Source organism: Amblyomma americanum, chromosome 11 (genome assembly GCF_052857255.1).
Source record: "Amblyomma americanum isolate KBUSLIRL-KWMA chromosome 11, ASM5285725v1, whole genome shotgun sequence".
NCBI classification, from domain to species: domain Eukaryota; kingdom Metazoa; phylum Arthropoda; class Arachnida; order Ixodida; family Ixodidae; genus Amblyomma; species Amblyomma americanum.
In genome coordinates, this window is record NC_135507.1 from 55864787 (window position 1) to 55881940 (window position 17154).

Below are 17154 nucleotides of genomic sequence, written 5' to 3' on the forward strand. Positions count from 1 at the left end.
ACGTCGTGATTTTCTCCGACACGTTCGAGGAGCACCTGAAACGTTTGCGTGCTGTCTTCGAAGCAATTCGTTCTGCGGGTCTGTCTCTCAAGCCTGAAAAGTGCCACTTCGCATTTCGGGAGCTCAAGTTTCTTGGCCACATTGTGAGCGCTCAGGGCGTTAGCCCCGACCCAGAAAAGACCGCCGCCGTTGCTGCATTTCTCCAGCCAACAGATAAACGAAGCTTGCGGCGTTTCTTGGGGCTTTGCGCCTATTATCGGAGGTTCGTTCAAAACTTCTCCAAGCTCGCAGAGCCGCTGACTCGCCTGACAAAAGACTCTGAACCCTTTTTCTGGGGCCAAGATCAGGAAAAAGCTTTCATAGAGCTTAAGGCCCGCCTCCAATCTACGCCTATCCTTGCCCACTTCGACGAGCAGGCCGACACGGAAATGCACACAGATGCCAGCAATGTGGGCCTCGGTGCGGTGATTGTGCAGTGGCAAGACGGTGTGGAACGCGTGATCGCATACGCAAGTCGCACTTTGTCCCTTTCCGTAGTGAATTATTCCACAACGAAAAAGGAGTGTCTCGCTGTTGTGTGGGCAATCACAAAATTTCGCCCATACCTGTACGGCCGCCCATTTCGAGTCGTTAGCGATCATCACTCCTTGTGCTGGCTTGCGAACCTCAAAGATCCATCGGGGCGACTTGCACGGTGGAGCCTTCGGTTGCAAGAGTTCGACGTCACCATCGTGTATAAGTCGGGTCGGCAACATAGCGATGCAGACTGTCTCTCCCGAGCTCCTCTTCCGTGCCCACCAGATGAGTCCGACGATGATTCTGCTTTCCTCGGCGCTGTCACCACATCCGACCTTGCCCACCACCAGAGGGCCGACTGCGAACTGCTGCCTCTAATCGAGTACCTCGAAGGAACCGCTCCGTCTCCGCCCAGACTCTTCTCTCGCGGACTTTCGTCGTATTGCTTAATAGATGGAGTCCTCTACAAGAAAAACTACGGCCCGACCGAAACTGCGTATCTCCTCGTTGTCCCAACCGCACTTCGTCAGGAAGTTCTTGCTGCATGCCACGACGACATTTCTTCTGGCCACCTCGGTTTTTCCAGAACATTGGGACGCCTCCGCCACAAGTACTACTGGCTACGGCTTGCTGCGGTCGTCCAACACTACGTTAGAACCTGCCGTGAGTGTCAACGACGGAAGGTACCACCGACAAAACCGGCCGGCCTTCTGAAGCCAATTGATCCACCGCAAATCCCATTCCAACAAGTCGGCATGGACTTACTAGGCCCATTCCCGGTGTCCTCCATGGGAAACCGGTATATTGTTGCTGCCACGGACTACCTAAGCCGCTATTGTGAAACCAAGGCTCTTCCCCGTGGCACCGCGGCTGAAATTGCACAGTTCTTTGTTCACCACATCGTGCTTCGCCACGGCGCCCCCGTGGTTGTATTAACTGACCGGGGAACCGCGTTTACTTCGGCTCTTACACACGAGGTCCTCCGTCTTAGTGGCACCAGTCATAGAAAAACTACTGCTTACCATCCTCCAACGAATGGACTTACTGAGAGGCTGAACAAGACCATCACAGATACGATGTCTATGTATGTCGACGCTGACAATCGCAACTGGGACGAAATAATTCCCTACATCACGTTTGCGTACAACACCGCCCTCCAAGAAACGACGCGCTTCACCCCCTTCCGTTTGGTGTATGGCCGAGATGCCCTGACCATGCTTGACGCCATGCTGCTCCCGGATTGTACCCCCTCGTCTGCCCCAGGCGCTGACCAATTCGTTCGCGATGCAGAAGCCGCTCGCCACCTTGCTCGACAACGCATTCGCCACCAGCAGACATCTGACGCCCGGCGTTACAACCTCCGCCACAGGGAGGTGACTTACCAACCCGGCGAGCACGTCTGGGTATGGAGCCCTATACGTGTGCGCGGTCACTCTGAAAAGCTTCTGCGGCGCTACTTCGGTCCCTACGAGGTGCTACGTCAACTCAGCGATGTGAACTATGAAGTGTACCCGCAAGGAGTTGTCCGGTCTTCTCGCCCGCCCAAGTCTGAAGTCGTCCACGTGTCCCGCATGAAACCGTATTACGCCCGTTAGCCCCTCCCGGAGTTCACATTCAGTGCTGCCGCCACACGCCATCGCACTTTCGGTGTCTCCACACTCTTTATCCCCCTTGCCGGAGGCATCGAGGCGATGCCTCTTGAAAGGAGGGGGGCAATGCCACACTGCGAGCGCCGCCATGCGGCCGAGCGGCATGACTGGGCTCGTGTGGGAGCGAAGAAGAGGACGTTCCCGTTCGAACGCGCGCTGCTGGGTTTCTGGCCTTCGGATTAACAAAAATCCTTTTTTTCCGTGCCGCCCTACGTTTGTCGGCGACAATATCATCTATAACCTGAACTCCCGTATCTGATTTCTGACTTCTCCAAAAAGGGATTCCGTCTTCAGGTCTACAACTACTGATGAGTCTGAAAATTAGTGTAAAAGATTCTCTAAATCCTTGTTAGTAACTTCCAGCTCTGGCTTGAGGTATACAGAGCCCACTGTAATGTTTTATATGTAATAGAAGCTGCTACAGCCTACAACCTAGTTTACTTTTGCCGCGGCGGTGGTTCAGTGGTTGTGGCGCTCGGCCTTTGACCCGGAACACGCGGGTTGGATCCATGCCGCGGTGGGCGCAATTCAAAGGAGGCGAAATTATAGAGGCCCGTGAACTCTGCGCTTTCAGCACGCAATAATGAACACCAGGTGGTCAAAATTTTCGGAGCCCTTTTCTATGTCGGCCCTCATAGCCTGAGGCTTTAGGACGTTATGTTACCATGAACCATGATCCCCTATCTTAGTTTTAATTTTTATTTGACGAGCACCTACTGCACTTTACTGCTGTGCAATAATAGTGACGCTGCCCCAAAGCATGCTCGCCTCCTCTCGATATCGGCGTACAACAATATTATTCAGCACATTCGTGTGCTGCGGACCTTAATTTCTTTATTAGGTAGAACTGGCGATAAGACACAGTGAAGGAAGGATTTCCTTTTCATCGTTTTACTCGTCTTCACTCAGTTTAACAGAATTTTGTAATATATGTGTAAAGAAAAAATTGGTTAGGTTTTCGTTCAACCCAGGGCTTGGAGCCTTTATTTTATTTTTAACGATCTTAGGAGTACCGCTGTCTCTCCGACGTGGACATATATTCGAGGAAGATCGCGCAGGAACACCTGCAATTTGTAGATGTTGGTGAGTTCGGACACCATTGGTTCCTGAGCATCCGCAGGAGGATGATAGTAAGCATGCGCGTCTTTACGGACCAGGGCACCCACGTTGAGGTGTGTGTGGCTGAGCCATGTCTGGTGAAAAGGGGATCTTAGCCGTTGGGCGGATGCCGAGCGTTTAAATCTTCAAGGCCCTTCGGCGGCACCAACATGCCAGTTCGGCCCCAGCTTCCTGTAGATGATACCTCCGGCCTTACGCGACCGGGGGAAACTGGCAGGCCCAATTTTCTATCCTCGCCTCTATCTTATAACTAGACTAATGAAGACATTTTTTTCAGGTTGCCTTCCAGTCACCAAAGTGCAAAGAAAGGCAGCTGAACAAAGTGGAGCCACCAGTGGACGACTTTGAATTGACTCTCGAAAGACCTCTGTGCAACCTCAACTTCGGAAAGCTGCTTGGAAGTGAGCAAGCAGTGGATAAGCTCAGCCTTACCATGACCTCTGCAAAAAAAAATTGAAGCTGCCACAAGGGAGCAAAGAAACTGTGCCGAGTGGTTTTCCCACCGCAAGGGCAGGATAACTGCTTCATTGTTCAAAGATGTTTGCCGTTCCAAACGGCTGAATTGCGAGTCATTAATGAAGAGAATACTTAATGACAACTGCATTACCAGCCTTGCCATGCAGTATGGCATAAATTATGAGCAGTTAGCGAAACAGCGCGCTCTTGCTGCTTTTCAAACAAATCATACAAATTGCAGACTCGAAGATTGCGGTTTAATGATTCATCCAAGGTATCCATATCTTGGGTGTAGTCCAGACGGTTTGCTTGTCTGCGATTGCCACCCCCCCAGCACTTTTAGAGGTTAAATGCCTATATAGCTTGCGGCATGTACATCCGGACGAATTAGAGAGGGGCAGTGCAAGGCAGATTTTTGCTTAGATTCTGCAGGTGTACTAAAGGCAGCACATAAATACTACTACCAAGTTCAGGCACAGCTGCACCTGAACCTGGTAGGGAGCACTGTTTCCTACCTGTACTTGCATGTAGACCTAGGGGGAGCATTGATTCCAGTCAAGAGAGATGAAGGATTCATGGAAACCCACATTAATAATCTTGAAAGCTTTTTTGAGAGCATAATATTGCCTAGGCTGTGAAGAGAGTCGGTTGGTCAATTTGCGAGGACAACATAAGTCTCAGCTGGACGATGCCTTTAAGGTGCAGTGGATATAACCAAGGCTCCTGATGCACAGCAGGAACTTCCTCCTCCTTGCACAGCTGTCTCCTGAAGACGCAGCGGCCATAGAGTGCACTGTTAGTGATGCCTGTGTTCTGCATTTTTTGCTTTATTAGCATGTTAATCGCAGGCACGTTAGCATTTGAAATACATGAGTCAAGCCCTAACAATATTGGGATTGAAGCTGAACCTTTACTGTTCTTGCTGCTCTTTGATCAGAGGGCCCTTCAGATTGCACAGGCCAGCACAAACGAAAACAATCGTTTTTATATGCTTCCTGGACTTGATAGGCAAAGCCTGCTTAAAAATTCGTTAAGTCTTTATCCGATTGATAGCGCGTTCCACATGGATGCGCAGTGAGGCAATTCGCCTGGTTTTTGTCACTTCTTGTTCAGACAGTTGACTCTTTCCTAAAAGAAAACAAATATGAGCATTTCAAACCCAGAGGTGCATGAAAGCTTGCAATGTAGAGAACAGTCTACATACCTCTGGTGAAGGCCGGCACATTCATGCGGATTCCCTGTGCTTCAAGATGTGGCTCAAGCTTGAATCCCCGATCTGCCATAATTTCGTCGCCTGGCACTAAATAGTCCTCCACGCCACATGTCCGAAGTATGTATTTATCGGAGGCCCTTCAAAAATATACATCTGATACAAACATGATTAGCCCATTGGGCGCTATGACTTTCAGAAACTTGATAGGATTTGACCCTTTGTATGCACTGTAGCTCTGTGCCCTTGCCATTAATTTCTTGGGTCTTTGCAACCACGCCTCAGTGCAGTCAAATATGCATGTTGTGCGGTCGTAACCATTCTTCACAAAGGTGTACGGCATACTGTCATAAACTACTGACCGAGGCAGCCACACTACTATGTCTTCCATTACTTTAGCCAAGGTGGACATCATACTTGAGAATATTGTTGACACTGTCGCAATTGAAATGCTGAATCTTCTTGCAAGGTCCCCACAGAGGAGCCCAAGTCTTAGTCTCATAAGTGTGATCAACAGCTGTTGTTCTAAACTCAATATTCCCCCTACTTTTGTGCCATTGGCCCTCAGTAAAATAATGAGCTTATTAAAAGCATTAATTGGGAGGCCAGTGTAGAAGTGTACGTCTTGTGGCGTTAAGTACTGAAAATGAATGCTTCTCATTGTAAGAGGAGTGTTTGAACTGTCTTTTGTGTCTGCATATGTGTGGTCTTGGACTGGTTCCTCCAATTCCCACTGTGTAGAGTTGTCTTTCTTCTCCACCTGAAATAATAAACAATCTTGTATCTTGTTTTGAGGATCCATTTTCTTATATATTACCTTCATTTCTGTTTCCTCAATTGACAAACTGCTGTTTTGTTGGTCAGCGGCCATCTATCGGAGAAATACAGGAAAAGAAAAACACGAAGGCAATGCAGGTTGTCTTGGTTGGAAAAGTGAACTCTGTATGAGCACTCACAGTTGTTTCTTCAAAGCTAGCGTCCAGGCGAGACGAAGCAGCGTCAGTTTTCAATGAGACCTGCTAGAAAAAAACAGGCAACATCAGAAACTACCGTCTGGAAGCTCGGACAGCGTGCAAGTTTATATCCAGTTTACTGCTGCATAGCAAGCTCGTTTTTGGAAATTAATACAGATTTGATAGTTATAGCCATGAGAGTCTAACAACGTGCTGGCAGACAAACACAAGAATGGCAAAAATGGCCTATTTCAGTATGTAGTGGATCTGTATGTGCATGCATGCTTACATCTAGTTTGTTGCTGGTTGCAAAGGCATCTTGAACACTACTGATAACCTGTGAAAGAAAGTGCAGCAGATGGCGGCAATTTAGCTTCAGCAACAAAGGAATGATGAGAGCATGCATTCTTACACTCACTCTGTGGCTGAAAGGCAGGCTGACCGAGTGATGTCCGATACAAACAACCTGCCAACAGAGAAGTACATTAGCTGTGAGTCTACATTCTCAGCACAATGCAAAGCTTCAAATAGTGAATGCACACTAACACTGTGTTTGCTGATTGAGGACAGGCTTGCTGTGGAATCTTCTGTGTTGGATGAGACATGTGCAAACAGTGCAAATAACCCTGATCTCAAATTATCTAGCATGTGATGATGCTTAACAAGCTTCTCCGTACAATAACTCTGGCTTCACTAGAACAGTCATAGCTTCTCGAGACTGGTTCAGTGCAAATGACATGACAAATGCCTCACACCTTTTGTGTGCCATACTTGAGTGTGTTGCTCCAGACGTCACTCTGCATAGCGCCTCTTGCATGCTCAAATATTTTGGGAAAATTTCCCTCAAAGTGCTACACTCTGTTTAGGCAACAAATTGCACAATACACAAAATCATGAGCTCTGAAAGCCAGTGCAGTGCACAATTTCTTTTCTCTGCTTTACATGGTGGCATCAGCATAGATACGTGCGTAAAGCCATCTGCCTGCCAATGTGTTGATGCCTTTGTTGCACTGTATGATCTTTCTAGAAGACTCGCGTTTGTGAAATTGCTGTTCTGTATTTTTTTGTACACGAGTCATTTCTTGCTCGAATGTTTGAGACTGCTGTGTTTTTATTGCTTTGAAACACCTTGCGACCTGTCTGTACTTCAGCCCGCTCCTGTAGAAGCCCGATAAATGTTCACAATATTGTGAAATATTAAATGCGCATTTCTTACATTGTGCGGTGGCGTCTGCTGAACTGCATCAGATGCTTCGGACTCGTCACTTGGGCTTTCTTGTCTCTAAAATGCGAAACAAGTGTAACGTGAGCAACAGGTAGCAAGACAGCAATGTGGGATAGTTGGTTGTACATTTGATGGGAATAACGCGTAACACAAGGAAAAACAACAACTGAAACGACGGCGCTTGGACTTTGATGGGAATAACCCGCTACACGAGTAAAAACGACAACTGAAACGAGGGCGCTTGTCCAAGCGCCGTCGTTTCAGTTGCTGTTTTTTCTTGTGTAGCGCGTTATTCCCATCAAATGTAACGTAAGTTCCAGCATTTCCGTGTACAGACTCAACAATCTGACCTTTCGTTTGACAGGTGGTGGACCACGGTCATCGCGCATCAGGCGTGTGTGGCCGTGGATGACCTCAAACGATTATTATTTCCATTAACGGAAATAAAAAGCGCTCTTGTACATCACATATGGCGGTGGTGAAGTTGTGAAGCTGCACATTTACGTTATCGACAACGTTTTAAGTTTAATCTGCGGCCAGCCAGCGCATATCGCACCGCTGTCGCTGAACGTGCCCGGTGATAGAGCAAGCAATGAAAACAAAAAGTGACAAATGCTGTCTGTTCTTTTACGCACGCAAAATGCAGCATAATAAACATTTAAAGCTCTGCAGCATGCAAATTGCATGTTTACTATACGTAAAACAACCATAATTGTACTCGCCTTTCGCTCGTAGCCGAGATTCAGCATGGGCAGTGGGTTTTGCTCCGTTCGCTTGCCATCGACGAAATGCAGGGAACAGACGCGCGAGTTTGTAGTTGGGGCAAAGCCCTTTCTGTTAACCAGCGACGTCCACTGACGATTCAACTCGGGGTCGACGGGAAATCGGTGCAACATGAACATGTCACACCCGCACTGAGACCTGGACACAGCATGCTTGGCGCAAGTGCTATCGGCGATGTTTTTCCTTTTACGCTGGTTGTTGCCACAGCCGACGACTACGCAGTGCTGACCAGATGAAGTTCGCGCCGAGTACGGCATCGCGGCATTAGTTGCGAAGGGCGAGAAAATCACGATAAGGTACGGATATCTGTAAACAAGCTACGCCGTGAAGGCAAGAGCCGGCGATGTAACAGCCCGCAGCCAGTTGGCTACCGTGGCAGGCTGGAGAAGCGCGCGGTTCGAGAGTATTTTCTCCCTCTCCCAGCAGCCCTCGGTAAAATCGTGTATGCGAAAGAAGCTGAGTAAAAGGAGCCGGATGAGGAGTAAGTGCTATTTTAACTGGCAGTTCTTTCTGGAAAAAGCTATTCAAATACTTCACAGTGTGGTACAATCCGGAGACAGCGATGGCATCACAACGATGGACAGCGATGCACACTTCATTTCAGAAGCATTCACTTTTCACCGGCGAAGCTGCCACAGATGAGCGATTGTCGCGTTCATGGCTACTATTGCTGCAGCATTTAAGCAGCACTTCTTGGTATCTATTGTTTCAAAGTGCATTATGAGGCAAAAAAAAGCAAAACAAAACGGAATGCCACAACATCGCACAAGAACAGGGCCAGTTTGTTTACATCCATGTTTACATCAGACCGCATCTGTCTGCCGCACGTTCTGCGGAGCTACCATTTTGACTATCGAATTAAAAATATTTTAAGAACTGGCTAATGTAGTCCAAAATTTTGCGACTAATGTTTTGTTTATTTCGAGATTTTTGTGTTGTTTTTTCAACGTATGGCATGTACAAACGAATTCTCAATGGCCCCCGAGATTCCAATGGGTATTCGAAGACCTCCTGACAGATCCCCATTGAGTTCGATGTCCATTGACTCATACATAGGAGGTATTCATTGAGGCCGCGCTGAAAGATGGCACGAACGTCGCCGCGGCAAGTGTACCATGTTGGCAGTCGTTTAACGCCAGCACGTGCAGCGTCATGGTACGACGCGAGGTACCCGGCGTGAATTGTTAGTGATCCGTAACATCTTTGCACACTGTTAAATGTGTCAACGTCCACTTTTCTTTGTGGAACACTTATTGTGCATGAATTTTGCAACAGAATTCTGTGCCATGATATAACAGAGCTGGCTGTGCAGCTCGGTAGCAAAACTGCCCAGCTGCACCACACGCAAGAATGTACAGTACGGTCCATTGTTAAAGGAAACATGTGATCGCGTGGCCTCCGCGCTTCACGATGTCCAGCTGCTTAGTCGCGGCGAGAATGAGCGGCATGAGGCGCATGCGCGAAAAGACCAGCCAGCATGCTTACTGCGCATGCGCCTTGCGCCGATAATTCACACAAATTCTCGACGGCAGCGCTCCGCGAATTGCGGAGTCCACACGGTCGCATGTTCCCTTTAACAGTGGACCGTACTGTACACGACTTTCAACTTTTAATATCATTTGATAACGGTCTGCATGAGGTATCATACCAATGACCTCCTTCGAGAGTTTTTTTCCTATGACATCCTTGCGTAGCAACAGCAGAGCAAGAACCCTTTCGTTGGCAGTGTGCACTGAAATTAACTGCACATTCATTTCTAACCCGTGTAAAGCAGTTTACTTGCAGTGCAGGGAAATACATCATGTAAGTACATAACCAGCTAGCTCCAACCTAACAAAATCTCCAAACCACACGCTTTTTGTTGTATGCAATGCAATTACTAGTGTCACTCACCTTCAAAGCCTTCCTTTTGGTCCGTCATAAGGTCTATGGCCGCCTTCAGTCTGATGTTTTCTTTGTGCAGGAGTGCTAACTGCTCCTTTAGGTCACCATTTTCGATGTACAGTGATGTACAGGTCTCACAAATCCCCAAAAGAAAGTTAACATTGGCATTAGCAAAATGTCTGCACTCTTAGCAGTTCACAGCACCACACTCACCTAAGCAAGCATTGTACAGCATGCCAAATGTTTCAGCAACAAAGATACATATAAAGATTCAACAGGTCTCAAAGTGACACATGGACTAAAAACACCCCCATAGTTAAAGGTACTGGAATAATTTAGAGCACATGCAGGTCTTTATTGTGTGCACTGGCATCGCACAGTACACAGGTACTTTGCATTTTGCTACTATCGAAGCGCGGCCACCGAGTGCACACGCTTAATAAATATCTGCCTGGCGGCTACAGCTAATGGAATTGATATTGATTAGAGGCTTTTTTTGCATGGTTTTCATGGTCGTTTAACGTCCCAAACCGACTATGGCTATGAGGGACGCTGCAGTGGAGGGCTCGGAAAGTTTCGACCACCTGGAGTTCTTTAACGTGCACTGACATCGCACAGAACACGGGCCTCTAGAATTTAACCCGCGTCTTTCGGGTCAGCTACATTGATTACTGTGTTGAAGTGAACGTACATGCACGTGGCGGTAGCAGGAAACTGGGCGTCTTTTTTTCAAGCGAAAGAACCCGTTCCAGCTTCAAAGGACAGAATGATCGCATCGCAACCGCATCAAAAGGCGAGAAAAACTGGTAAGATTGAGTCAGAGTAAGAACAGGTGAGATAAAAATTTACTACACGTGGCTGGCTGACATAAGCTTTACCGTCACACTGCCGTTTTGAAAAATTTTCTAGTATAAACAGAGCGCACACAAAAGGCTTATTTACCACGTAGCTGGGCTCTGCGGCCCCATCGCATGTTGTTTCTGCGCGCTTTATTTCCTGCCGGCATTTTTTCTCCATTTGTGTCTGTGTGCCTGTAAAAAAAAAGTCAGAAAAACTTGCAGCACATGAAGGCACAGCTCTAAAGCTGCAGTTTTGTAAACAGTTGAAGCGTACTTACCGACAGCGATGATTTTCGCAGGATGTTTTTCGCCGCGCCAGCGCACGTGGACTTGCGTATTCCATACGCTGGTGTCTTTTGCATTTTGGAGAATTGCCGACGTAATTTTAGTCTCGACGATATCTCGCACAGAGATTACATCAAACACCGCGGCGCTGTCAGTTTTGACCCACTGCACAAGTACGTGCGTCATTCTTCTCAGCAGAGACCGTCCGAGACGTACGAGTGAAAAAAGTCGGACACCACTACCACAGTTGCCGCAGCTACAAATGCAAATAGTGCAAGCACGTGTTAGGCATGCGATCTTTTTTTATTCTCGTACTAGATGGCTTGGTATGGATTCGTTGGATTTGAACGGCATTTGAGCGCGAGAGTAGGATACAAAAAAACAGCAGTTGGTAAACGAAATCAGCTTTTTAACGTTGAACTTTAATAAACAAGCCAGATATCAAAATTTTAGAGCTTACAATTTCTTTCTTGTGATTAGCTTCTTGGTTAGGTAACAAGAAAAGATTGGACTTTTTTTGTCTAGGAAGAATTCCGTGCGGTGCTCCTGAACGTGGTCATGAATGTGGGGGGGGGGGGGGGGGGGGGTCACAGCAGAGCGCGAAATCACGTGTTTTATTCTGTTAACGTGTTTTGCCAAAATCTCGCCTTCAGCTTTCTGATGCCGCTTTAATGGAAAATGAGGCAGTAAAATTCGCAGCTTGACACGATGATTTCAGTATTGGCGCATATCTGTGAACGCGCGGTACACGGTACCGCTCGTGGCAAGGTCTTGCCCTTGACTTCTCGCTAGGAGAAAAAAAATTGAATGACAGTTCAGGAAAGGAAATAGCGCAGTAATTGTCTCACATATCGGTGGACATCGGAACTGCACCGCATGAGAAGGGAGGAAGGTGTGAATGAAAGATAGAAAGAGCTGCCGTAGTGGAAGGCTCCGGAATAATTTTAACCACCTGGTCATCTTTAACGTGCACTGACATCGCACAGCATACGGGCGCTTATTGCGTTTCGCCTCTCGCTTATTGCGTGTTTTTTAAACGCGGCCGTCGCAGTCGGGTTCGAAGCCGGGTACTCCGGCTTGGTTTTTGGAAAGGAAATGACGCAGTAGCTGTCTCACATATCTCGGTCGACACGCGGACCGCGCCGTAAGGGCATTAAGGAGGGAGTGAAAGAAGAAAAGGAAAGTGGCGTCGTAGTAGAGGTCTGCGGAGTAAGTTCAACCACCTGGCCATCACGTCGCACAGCACGTGCACGCGTGCGCCTTTTGCGGGTTCGCCTCCATCGCGAAACAACTAGCGGAACACCATGGCATCAACATGTTTGTGTGAAAATGCGTGTGACTGCACTATAAAGGATTCTGAGGATGCATATATTCAAGGTGCAATATTTATGTGTCATTGGTCCGAACCTATAGCTGTCGCAAGCTAGTCTCCAACGTGTCTAAAACATATGTAAGCTATATGCAAAGAGAAATGCCATGACATCACCCAGATGCTGTACGACGAACGGTTGCTGAAAATTTTGGTGAATGTGATCGGGAATACTGCCACCACATTCCATGCTCGGTTTAAGGCCATATGAAACGCGCGCCGAACAAGCTACGGAAGAGAGTGCAGGAGCTTTCGCTTGAATAGCTGTCTTTTTTTGCACAATATCCTTAAAAAGAGCAGCGTCTACAGGCAAATACGCGTTGACTCATATAAACGAGCGTATTTTTTTTTGCTATCCCCTTGCCTTTTATTATTTTTTTTCAGCAGCCCACCCTGTTTCCAACCGGTTGACCGGTTTGCACGGCCGGCACCTACCTTTTCTTAACGTTTTGTTTTGTTATCCTAAATTTACAGCTAGGTACGTCACACAGTGCTACAAACTTTAGTACAAAATTACTTTGTGTGGCACCATTACTCTGTCACAGACATATTTTAATCGCAGTACATTGATAGTTTCGATTTAAACTCGAACGCTAAGTTTTTGCGCAGTGCATGCTGCGTCTTCTTGCTTTTATTTCATATGCACGCAGTGGCCTAAGCTACAAAATTACACAAGGCTGTCGTGCGCTGTGGAGTTGTTGAATTCGCCTGGAGCCTTTTAGCATATATCCATTTTCTCCCGGCAAAAATTGAGCATTGACAGTCATAAGTAAATATTATGCATCCTGGTTTCAGCGCTTACGCGGCACTTTTGGTTTCGGAAAATTGGTCGTGGGAAAGTTTAAACGATCGATGAATAAAACTTCACGGCAGTCGAGCGATATTAAAGCAAAGAAATATTGTTGTTCCTGATGAAATATATGACACGTATGGCACAGGTGACATATATGATCAGGGCTGGGCTAAGCTGCAATATAGTCATAATATATCCTAAGGATAGAAAATTGAGAGCAACGACAGCCGTACCTGAGGTTCTACTGCGTGTACTGGTTTGGGTGACTGCAGTATGCTGTAGTCAGCCAAACCAGTACAATTATTAGAAGCAGCCTATAGGCTGCTTCTAATAATTGTGCCAGTTTTAAAGCTGGTGCCAGCTGTGTACAACGTACGTCTTTGCCAGAAGCTATAGAAAATAAACCTCTTGGGCTCCAAACTTTTGACAAAGGTATGCATGAATTCATTTATCAGCTGTAGCTGCAGCCAATCAACCTTTTGCCACAGCAGTCAAACTTTTTCGGCTGCCATAGATTATACGGTGTGGTATGGTACGGTATGGTATGGTATGGTATGATTACATGTGAGGTTCAGAGTTCCGAAGATCTGAACTTCCGGATGACGGCCTGCACAGACACCGCAGAGTACACATGAGCTTTTTGTGTTTCGCCATCATCGATATGCGCCCAGAGGCGTTTTTCGATCCACCGCGTATCAGTTTGGCGAGATGTGCTGCGTTGTGAGCGGCAAACACACACACACACACACACACACACACACACACACACACACACACACACACACACACACACACACACACACACACACACACACACACACACACACACACACGCACACGCACACGCACACACGCACGCACGCACGCTCACACACACACACACACACACACACACACACACACACACACACACACACACACACACACACACACACACACACACACACACACACACACACACACACACACACACACACACACACACACACACACACACACACACACACACACACACACACACACACACACACACACACACACACACACACACACACACACACACACACACACACACACACACACACACACACACACAAATATGTCTGTAGTCGCAGATTCACTTCCATTCGTTATGTGCTCGCGTTTAATTCTGGCAGCAACGGTATGTACTTTGCTTTCCTTGGCTACGAACTACTCTAAATTTTGCTATTTTACCTCTGCATTTACAGAAAGATTACCGCCCAATTGGGGCAGCATGATCGAATTTTCTCATACAAATGACATGATTCATCACATATGCGAAGTCCTTGCCATTTGTACCTCCAGTTTTAGTCAAAACAAATATCAGTGGCTGGTTCCTGAACGCAACGCTTGCAGTGCTATATGTGGTCACCGCGTTGAGGTGTGCTGTTCTATAGTTGTTCTAAAATATGATGTAAAAAAAGTGGCATGCACATGTCAGCTCACGTTGAGAATTAGCCATGAACCTTGCATAGCCGATGCTCTGCTAGGAGTACCTACGAATCCGAATCCTGATCCAGTAGAAGACATTGTGCGATCGCACCATCGTGTCTTTTTTATACTAGCATCGCTAGCATCCAGTTCGATCTGCCTTTCCCACGAAATTCGAGTCCTTTGTTCAACCGCTGCTGTTAGCAGCGTGAACGTTCCGTGCGCTGTAGCAGTGTTTGGAAAGGTTCGCTTCACGGAGTTGTCAACATCACGCCTGACAAAAGGTGAGTGCCCTTTGTTTTGGCGGGTGAGTTTGGTTTGTAATGCATGCGTAATCCGCGTTAACATTTACGGAGTGCCTAAAGATACGTCCGGCGTACACACTTCAGCACGTTTGATAAGCGCTAAGACACAAGGGCTAAGCAGAAAACATGGACACAAACGAAGCGCTTCCTCGTGTCCTCGCTCTGTTCAAGTATGCTAAACGTTCACCAACTCGCCCAATTTTCGGTTCTACCCAGTTCATTCTCATTAAAGGTACGGCGGACGTCACTGTAGGTCCATGGCTCAAGTTCGATTCCGAACGTGGCGGTCGAATTTCGATAACGGTGAAATTCTACAGGCCCGTGTACTGTGCGATGTCAGTGCACGTTAAAGAACCCCCGGGGGTCGAAATTTTCGGAGCCCTCCACTACGGCGTCCCTCATAGCCTAAGTGGATTTGGGATGCTAAACCCCCATCAACCAAACCAGGTCCGTGGCTAAAGCCGCGTCCAACGTATGCGTTTCATGCTGTCGGTGCGCCATTGCTACTTGTTATGCGGTCTTCTCTGCAAAGCGTATGCAATAATATAAGGTGCACGCTACATTCGCCTACTTTTGAGGAGCTGCAAAGAGAAGTTTGCCCATTCTTATATATCCGGCTGTCGCTCAGTCATTGCGGCGGCGACGAATCGTATCTAGCTCGTCCGCTCGTCGCGACCCTCCGACATGCACAAAGGAGCCGCGACCTTAAATGCATGCGATTACGTTCAGATGTAGAGAAAGACTTCGAGCACTCACAGACAAGCGTTTTCAGGCGCGGTTGTGCGTGGCGAGCACCACCGTCACTTGCACCAGGTTGCATACGCAAGTGGTGACGCGATGTAAGCCAGCAGATGTGTATTCACTTGCTGTCACCTTGCGGCTCACTAAACAGCCTCTCAATCTGTCACCTTGTTCTGCTCGTAATTTGAGCAAGTTATCGCCAGAATTTGTGGCGGCGGCAGTTGTGCACAGACCTGTGAAGCGGAGTGGTGTGCTTGCTAGGGATTGAGCGCCTGCACACGGCGATGGCCACTGCAAAGCGCCTGCTGGGATGGGGAGTACTCCACCACAAGACACGGGAAAACTGGGGAGGAGCAACTGCAAAGCCGGAAGCGTATACGATTCAGCCACTTCAGGGCAAACATGGACATTTTTTGGGGGAAGACAAGGAAAGTGAGCTGCTCTCAGCTTGGTCTTTTGCACATAAGTTCGCACACATGGAGTTTAGACACCCTCTGGTCCGAACATAGCGCGAGCCGAACGACCTCCTCAGCCATCGCGACACGAGTGAATTGGAGCACGGATGCGGCATGCACTCAACTTCGACTGCGGCTCGCAGCAACGAAGCAAACCTCAAGTTCGCAAAGCTAACTTCGGCACACGACAGAAAATCACAGCTGCGCTCACCGCAGTGACTCGATGGTGGTTGTGGTCGACAGCTTCCAGAGTGTCGTACATTTATTGCAAGATGAAATACTGATTGCTGCCAAATGGATAAAACTATGTTTGATCACTTTTTCATGCACTCCAGCACCACCTGCAACGTAACAAATTTTGTGCTCAGCCAGATCACAAAGATAACAGAAGTTGGTATATATAAAGCAATTGTGCAATGTGTAAACAAATGTTTATTTTTCAGATGAAGCCGGCAGGCGTATATAAGCGGTATCAGCACACTGATGCTGCAGGAATTCCTAGACGCTCAGCACATCGCTACAAGCAGCAGTAGGCTGCTCTGAATGTCTGTCAGGTAACTTTTCCACTGTGGTCCTGTCTGTAGTTACTTCATGTCAGCAAACACAGACAGCCGTTATCATAAGCTTCAGGTTTAACGCTTGATCCATTCTTCCCACCCATTTGCCTTTTCTGTTATATAATGTTATATATGTGGCTTGATAAATTTTATTCTTATATTTTTCCTTAAAAGGTACTGTTGCATGTTTGTGGTATGTGACATGCGAGGCACCTAAGTGGCTTCAAGGGTTTGCATCTGTCATGTCGTGTATATAGCACTTTTCACAATGGTGGCCTTGTCTAGTTCTGCTACATGTAATAAGACTTTATATATAAGTACACTTTTGATGTTAAAAAAATATCTGTACAGTCTACACCAAACCTGTGTACAGTGGTAAAGCAGTGCTTCCAGGCAGTAAAAACTGAAATTAGACAGCAGCCCATATGATTCTTGTATATCTATGTGGCTCTATTTCTTGGGAAGTGTAGCGAGTAGAACCTAGCACATGCAGCACGTTGTTGGTTTTTTGGTGGGGCTCTGGACCACGCAAGTGCTTGACATAAGGAGGAGACAGGTTTTAC

General features: G+C 47.3%; 2 long non-coding RNA genes across 2 annotated transcripts in view; both read right to left on the reverse strand.

The window, feature by feature from the left end:
- The window catches only part of LOC144111508 (uncharacterized), a 653424-nt gene that overhangs the window by 23568 nt on the left and 612702 nt on the right, over positions 1-17154 (reverse strand). The window lies entirely within an intron of this gene.
- Positions 6325-7523, reverse strand: LOC144111258 (uncharacterized). The gene is made up of 3 exons (XR_013310013.1): positions 7479-7523; positions 7120-7185; positions 6325-6369 (listed from the first exon to the last, which is right to left on the reverse strand). It is a non-coding gene; the product is annotated as an uncharacterized LOC144111258 (long non-coding RNA).